This window comes from Triturus cristatus, chromosome 7 (genome assembly GCF_964204655.1).
Source record: "Triturus cristatus chromosome 7, aTriCri1.1, whole genome shotgun sequence".
Classification (NCBI taxonomy): Eukaryota; Metazoa; Chordata; class Amphibia; order Caudata; family Salamandridae; genus Triturus; species Triturus cristatus.
The window spans coordinates 929,625,123-929,632,653 of NC_140590.1; positions in this window are offsets into that span (position 1 = coordinate 929,625,123).

A 7,531-nucleotide genomic window follows, 5' to 3' on the forward strand; every position below is an offset into this window, starting at 1 on the left:
CTGGAAGTTCTCAGCCTGTTGCAATATAAGATTTACTATAAGTTTGGAATAGAACTTTACCCTGACGTAGGGTGCGGCAACTGTTCCTGATATGGAAACTAGATCAATATCGTTGGATTGGATTAACTTTAGACTCTCTATGTCTTTAAAATATTTAAGTAACCAAGCTCTATTTAAAGGCAGATCAGAATCAAATAACGATAGAAAATCCACAGTCAATGTATCTACAAAAACTTCTGGTACATTTATAGGCAGATGATGAGGCCATACAACACCATCACCTGAGGCATGAAAAGTAGGAGCAGAAGGATTAAGAGCCACAGATAGAATAGGGACTGACCTGGTCATCTCTGCTACGGGGGGAGGGATCGTCAATCCTCCTACATCTAATAGGGGGCCTCCCATGGGAGAGATTGAACAATTGGAAGAAATTTTAATGCCTAATGCAGAGGGATTCAAATTATCGGAAGGATGAGTGGCCACTTCCTGACTCAAGGACCCATTCACAGATTCTCCAGTGATAGGTTCATTGATATCAGGAACTTGGGAATCCTCAAAAATTATTTGTCTCTGCCTTTTCTTCCTGTATCTGCGGATTGGTTTCCTCTTTTTTCCTTTGTTCTTTCTTTGTTTTCCAGTTTTTTTCTTTTTCTCCCCCCCCCTATCCCCTTCATTTCAGGCACAAAAATTGGGAATAGCTCTTTTTCAGATTTTGGAGCGGTGACATCAACACTTTCTTCTTCAATTTCGAGGTCAGAATTCCTTACACAGTTAGATACGGGAAGTGTGGGTAGTAAAGATGGCTCATTTTTAAGAATAGCCACAGGTTTATTTTGAGCTGAATTAATATTTCCAGCTAGATGGTCACTACCCGACTCAGGCCCCTGCAATCCAACCTTAGGAACTAAGTCAGGAACCTTTTCCGGGAGCTTTAACAGTAAGACATTTAATATCTGAGTGACTGATTCCAAAATACAATCAGAGCTTCCCACAAATTTACCCAATAACTGTAAAATAGATGCCAGCAAATGTTCCAATGCAATCAGGGATTCAGAGATCGGTTTTTCCGATTTATCAAAACCTGAAGGACCCATGGGACCAATGCCAGATATATTAAGCAGTGGACTCTTTGAGATGTTATACTGTGAGGAAATATCTAGCGATTTTAAGGAGGGGGTACTGCTATAAAGCAGAAGACCAGATGGAGTAGCACCGATCGGGGACTTAATAGCTTCAGATGATTTCAGAATACCATCATCTAGGTATCGCCCACAAAGCTCCATGTCAATACTCGACAACTGAGAGTCTCCCTTACCGTCCACCTTTGGCTGTAAACCTCCCATGGGATCATTGGATAAAAACACTTTATGGTTTGCAGACACATTATTTTGTTGCCCACCCTCAGAATTAGAAGCAGAACACATAATGTCACCAGTCATTTCCGGGGGCGCTGTGCAAGATTCCTCAGTAATCGGGGAGCCCGAATATTCTTCATTCACCAAAGGAGGGACCTTCTTGAGCACCGTAAGGGCTGTGCCAGATGGAGAAGCTATGTCAAAGGCTTTATTTGCAACACTTAACAATTCCTTATCCTTGGGTTTTTCCCACAATTGCAGCAGCTGGCATTGACCCTTTAAATACAAATTACTGGCAGCCTTGTATCTGCACATCTGAACGGGAGTGCAATAAAGCCTATGCAAGAATTTGTAGTGAATAATCCTAAACCTACTGCTGGAGGAGATCTGTTCAGTTTGCTGGCAACAAAAGCGCCAGAGTTCGTCCTCCAGGGGCATGCCTAGTTCCTCCTCCCATCTAGTGCGTGCCCTACCAGGTCCAGGGTCAAATGAGTTGTGGATTGTGTGATACAATTTAGAGACTGAGTGTGTAGGGGAATCGGCTTGAAGCAGCTGGTGCAGTGGCTCCAAAGTGGGTGGTTCATTAGGGTATGCTTCAGTTATCGCCTGAATTCCACTGCGTAGCCGGATATATAAAAATGTGTCCATTCCCAAACATATGAGATTCCCAAACAAATGAGTTATTGAGCAAAAAAGGCCTCCATGGTAAAGATCTCCCCATGTCCCGAGTTTAAGTTTGGTCATCATGTTTTTGAACAATTGTTCCTGTAGTAGAGGTATTGAAGGATGGTATGCAAGTGGAAGCAGTGGGGAATAGATTAGCGAAGTTTGAACTTTACGCGCTATGTGCCTCCAAGCAAGAATGGAGCTAAAGATGGGAGTCTGATATCTCGACTGTGTCTCAGGTTTACTAAATAAAGCCCCCTCAAGCGGGATGGGAGCAGCAAGCCAATGTTCAACAGCCACCTGAGGCATAAACGGTGGGGGATGGATCCAATAGTATACGAATTGTGCCTGTGCGCTGTGATAGTATAGCTCAAAATCTGGTATATCAAAACCTCCCTGCGCAAAAGGGCGAATCAACGTTTCCCAACTTAGTCGAGGTCGCTTACCTCTCCACACCAGCCTAATGAGTTCAGAACGCAAAAATGTGAAAAAGGACCGTCCCAGGTAATAAGGGATGTTGAGAAATAAATAGAGGAGTTTTGGAAGAATGACCATCTTAATGAGGGACACTCGGCCTGCCATGGAGAGAGGGAGCGTAATCCATCTGGTTACGTACGTCTGAATAAGATCTATTGTACGGCCATAATTCAGCCGCATTAGTTCCTCTCGATCCCGAGAGATCAGTATTCCCAGGTATCTGACTTCACCGTCACACCGTTATAAAGGGTAATCGAGGGGGAATGGTTGCGCCGCCTTTGTGAGCGGGAAAATAGTAGATTTTCCCCAATTAATGTGAATTCCTGACAGTACAGCGAAGCGTATGAATTCTCTCAAAATTGGATTAAGATTGGTCGCTGGATCTCTTATGTAAAGCGTAATGTCATCCGCGTAGAGGGATATTAAGACCTGTCTCTGGAAGCATCGCAATGCCTTATCACGATGGTGTTGCCGAAGCCGGGCCGCCAAGGGTTCAACGGCCAGCGCAAATAAAAGGGGAGACAAGGGGCACCCCTGTCGAGTGCCCCTCGAGATCTTGAAGGCCTCGGATATACTGCCATTAATGCCCACCCTCGCCACGGGATTATGATAAAGTATTGTTATCCACCTCGAGAAACCAATGGGCAGTCCCATGTTGCGCAGTATACAAAGGAGGTAGTCCCATTCCAGGGAGTCGAAGGCTTTGGTGGCATCTAAAAACACTGCCACTATCGGTAAGGTGGGGTCAACATTCTGCAGGATCGAGAATAAGGTACGTAGGTTATGTGAGGTAGCTCTGCCGGGAATAAATCCCGCCTGATCGGATAATACCAGGTCCTCCATCAATAGCTTCAAGCGATTAGCTAGTACCTTAGTTAATATCTTAGCATCACAGTTGATCAGGGAAAGGGTGCGGTAAGAATCGCAGAATTGAGGTGGCTTCCCGGGTTTAAGCAAGGAGGTAATCAATGCCTCCTGCATCGAAGGCAGAAGTGAACCAGACTCGTGTGCCTCCTGGAAGACCTCTCGGAGCACCGGCGCCAGTATGTCCACATATGCCTTGTAGAAGTCAACAGGCAGACCATCTAACCCCGGTGCTTTTCCCGATGCCATCTGCCCTATTGCCTCTCTGATTTCATCCAGCCCTATTGGGGCCGCTAAGAACTCCCTTTGACGATCCGACAACCACCTCAACGTGAGCTCCCTCATGTAATCATCCATTTCCAAGGTACCCGCCCTGGTAGAGGTGTAGAGTGCTGCATAGTGTGTAGTGAAAGCGGCCATGATCGATTGTGTGTCTCGGAGGGGTTCACCTCCATCACCCTCCAACTCCATGATAAAATTCGACCGCCGTGCAGGCCTAACAACTGCCGCCAGAAACTTCCCAGGGCGCTCTCCCTCTCCATACGCCCTAACTTTGAAGTATTTACTGCGAAGTTAGCCTCCCTGTCAGCAGTGGATTTATACTCAGTCAATGCTATTCTGTATTGAACTTGTGCGTCTACATTGGTGGCAAAGTCCATATGAGACTCCAACTTGTGCAGTGTGCATTCCAATTTATGTAGCGTGTTACGTAGCGCTCGCAGTACTCCAGAACTCTTGGAGATGCAGACCCCCCTAATGGTAACTTTTAGCACCTCCCACATTGTTGCCATACATTCTACTGAGCCCCTGTTATGTGCGAGGAAGTCCTCCAGGTCCTGTCCCAATTCCGTACGAAAAAGGTCATCAAGTAGGATATTGGGCTGTAATCTCCATGGAGGCGGGTTCCCCACTACATCCAGTAACCGAAACTCAGCCAGTGCCGGGGAATGGTCTGAGAAGGTGCGACCCACATGCCGAACTGCAGACAAAGCAGGAGCCAGACCTAGAGATATTAAGATGTAGTCCAATCTAGCCCAGGAAGCGTGTGCCGTGTTCCAGTGTGTGCCTTCTGTCAAAGTCGGGTGTTGGTGCCGCCACGCGTCTATGACGTCTTGGTTGTCGCATATGTCACGCAGGTACCTATACGTGTTAGTATAGTGCTGTGCAGAGGGGTTGGATCTATCCATGACAGGATTAAGAACTGCATTAAAGTCACCTACCCACATCATGTGTGTTGATCCTATGTCTCTTATCCTATTCCAGAGGGCAATAAAACTGCTAGGGTCATCGTGGTTGGGGCCATAAGAGCAGGCTAAGGTGATGGCTTCATTGCCAAGTCTGCCCCACATCAAACAGTACCACCCCTCCCGGTCAACCGCATCACCCAAAGGAATGTAGGGGATATTTTTGTTTATCAGTATAGCTGTACCTCTCGCGTATGAAGAATATGGTGCAAATACAGAGTGCGCCGCCCATCTAGAAGCGAAACTACTTCGGCGTTGTGGGTCCATATGAGTTTCCTGTAAAAATACAATGTGTACTTTCAGTCTGTCCAACGCATGCACTATATTTCTGCGCTTCCTGGGGTCACCCAATCCCCTAACGTTCCAAGTGATGGTGGAGATCAGACCCCCCGAATTAGTATCAGTGTGGCTGACTCGTCTCTCTCCCCCTATATGATTACGTCTGGTCAGCTTGGTTTCCGAAAAATATATGACCTAGTGCTTCCTCTGGCCGGACCTCGTCCGGGATCCAATCAACTCCATGCTCTGTATCACTGTCCAGTACATTTTTACCCAAAACATAAACAATTCCCCGCGAACATCCCAATCATGCCGGGTATAGTTCCCCCCTAACATCCCCAACCATCCACATCATAACCCTAAGGGGGCACACCCGTAATGGGGGACACACAGGGTCCGGACCCGCCTTACTTTCCCCCCTGATATTACACCCACTGCACGCCCGTCACAAGGACTAGCAGCAATTGCGGGAAGGGGAAAAAGAGTGCCAGGGCGAATGTCCTCTGTACCAAAACGGAAACCCTGAGATTGCCGCAACTTTACGGCTGTTAGGTGAGCATTGCAACCAATGTGTAAAAACCGACATTACCAAGTGAGAACCATACATATCTTAAGGTGGAACTAGCAACATTGCAATATATGTAGAATAGTCCCCGGAGACCACCTCCTCTGATCAGTCCAGGGCAGATGTAGGCGAGCAGGAGCGCGCCTGCTCCGAGGGGGACAGAGTAGTGTCATGTAATCGCTTATTGTCTTTCAGAAAGTTCTCCACTTGATCCGGATCTTGAAATAGATGCTGTTTGCCCCGGTGAACAACACATAGTTTAGCTGGGTAGATCATGGAGTATTGGATGCCCCTCTGAAGAAGCCTTTTTTTAACCGCCACAAATTTACGTCTCGCATCCTGTACTGATAGCGTGAAGTCCGGATAGAAGGATAGCGTGACGTTGTCAACCTGAACCGGTTGTTTCTCCCGGGCAAGACGGAGCAGGGTGTCCCGGTCTCGGAAGTTCAAGAATCGGATAATGATGGGTGTTGGGGGGGGCACCCGGTATGGGCCGCGGGCCGAGAGCCCGGTGAGCCCGCTCCACCACCAGGTGTTGGGAGAAGGCCTCCGAACCGAACAGGTCAATTAGAAGCTTCTCAATGAAGACCTCCATTTCCCCCCCATGTTGGTGGATTCTGCAAGTCCGATAAGGCGCACATTGTTTCGGCGCGAGCGCGCTTCTAAATCCTCACTCTTGTCAGCGATCACCTTTAGGAGTCTCTCCATCTGCGAAACCTTGGTAGCATTGGCCGCCACCCCATCCTCCAGCCCAGAAACACGCTGCTCCGCTTCCTTCACTCTTTCCTCCTGTTGGTCCAAGCGATGCACCACCGAGTCCAGGCATTTGGACATGTTGTCTAGCTTAGAGTCTATAAAGGTGAGACTAGTTTGCATACTGAGCAGGAGCGCCTTCCAATCCACCTCCGTGCTGTCTCCCTCATCAGAATTGCCCTCCTCCGGTGGTGGTGGTAGGGGCTGTTTTTTCTTTTTTTGGGACTCAAAGGGGAGCCTAGATTGTTTAATGTCTGTTTTCCCCATGTTGACGAAGCTGGAAAAGGGGGGGGGACCCACCACACGGTAGCAGGCTCGGAGCGCCCCCTCCGCCTCCCCACCCTGCAGAATCAGCAGTCGCCCAATTCTAGGGTAGTACCACTTGGCCCTGCAAGAGCTTCGAACCACCACTCAACAGTGTAGAGACCTTGACTGCTGATATTGAAACAGTCCCAATCCCGGCGAGGCCCTGAAGCGATCCCCCTCTCAAAATGTCCCCAGACTGCAAAGCTTTCCTCTGTTGTGGGCCTTGTTATCTTGGTGGGCCAGGAGAGTGTCAGCCAGCATGGGGCACCACGGAAGGCCCCTGTTTGTCTCCGAGTATCGAGGAGAGTTATGGGCTGGAGGGAGCAAATTGGTCAGGGGTAATGAAGGCACACCTCCTCCTCCGCTCCTCGTGTGCTGCGTCTTTGTGCGGGAGTGTCGGAGCCCTTCTAAACACTCCCGCGGGTCACAGAAGCACGATCCCGAGCATGTCCGCCCATGCCTGCCTCCACCCCTCCTCACCGTATAACCAGGTCGCTGGTGGCGTCTCGAAGTCCCCGAGGCCCCCGGCCACCCCCTCGCGGCCCTCGGCAGCTTCGCCCGGTTCTTGCGGCCTTGTGTTCTCGGCGAATGCTCGGCCTCGCGTGCACCCACACGCCCCACCTTTCAACCAGGCAGCGCCGCCGCAGCGCCCGCCGGATAGGAAGACCGCTCAGAACTCCGGATATCGAAGTCCGTTCAGCTCCAGACTTTCAGCGAGCGTGCTTTCAGGTGTGCAGCTCCGGTATTTCAACTTGAAAGCGGGTTTCCGTTCTTGCGGATGAGCTGAAGGATGGATTATTCGCCCAGCTGGCGAGAGCCTCACGAAGGTGCGGCCATCTTGGTCTGGCGCCCTCTAGCGCCCCCTAAAATTGTTTTAATATAATGCAAACTTCTACAGCTCAGCAATTGAGTAAATGCAGAATGCATTGCTAATGGCACTAGGTAACTGATTTCGTTTAAGGAAATATTTTGTCCAGCTTTTGCCTCAGAGGCAAGTTCCATAACTACTACAATTAATACTT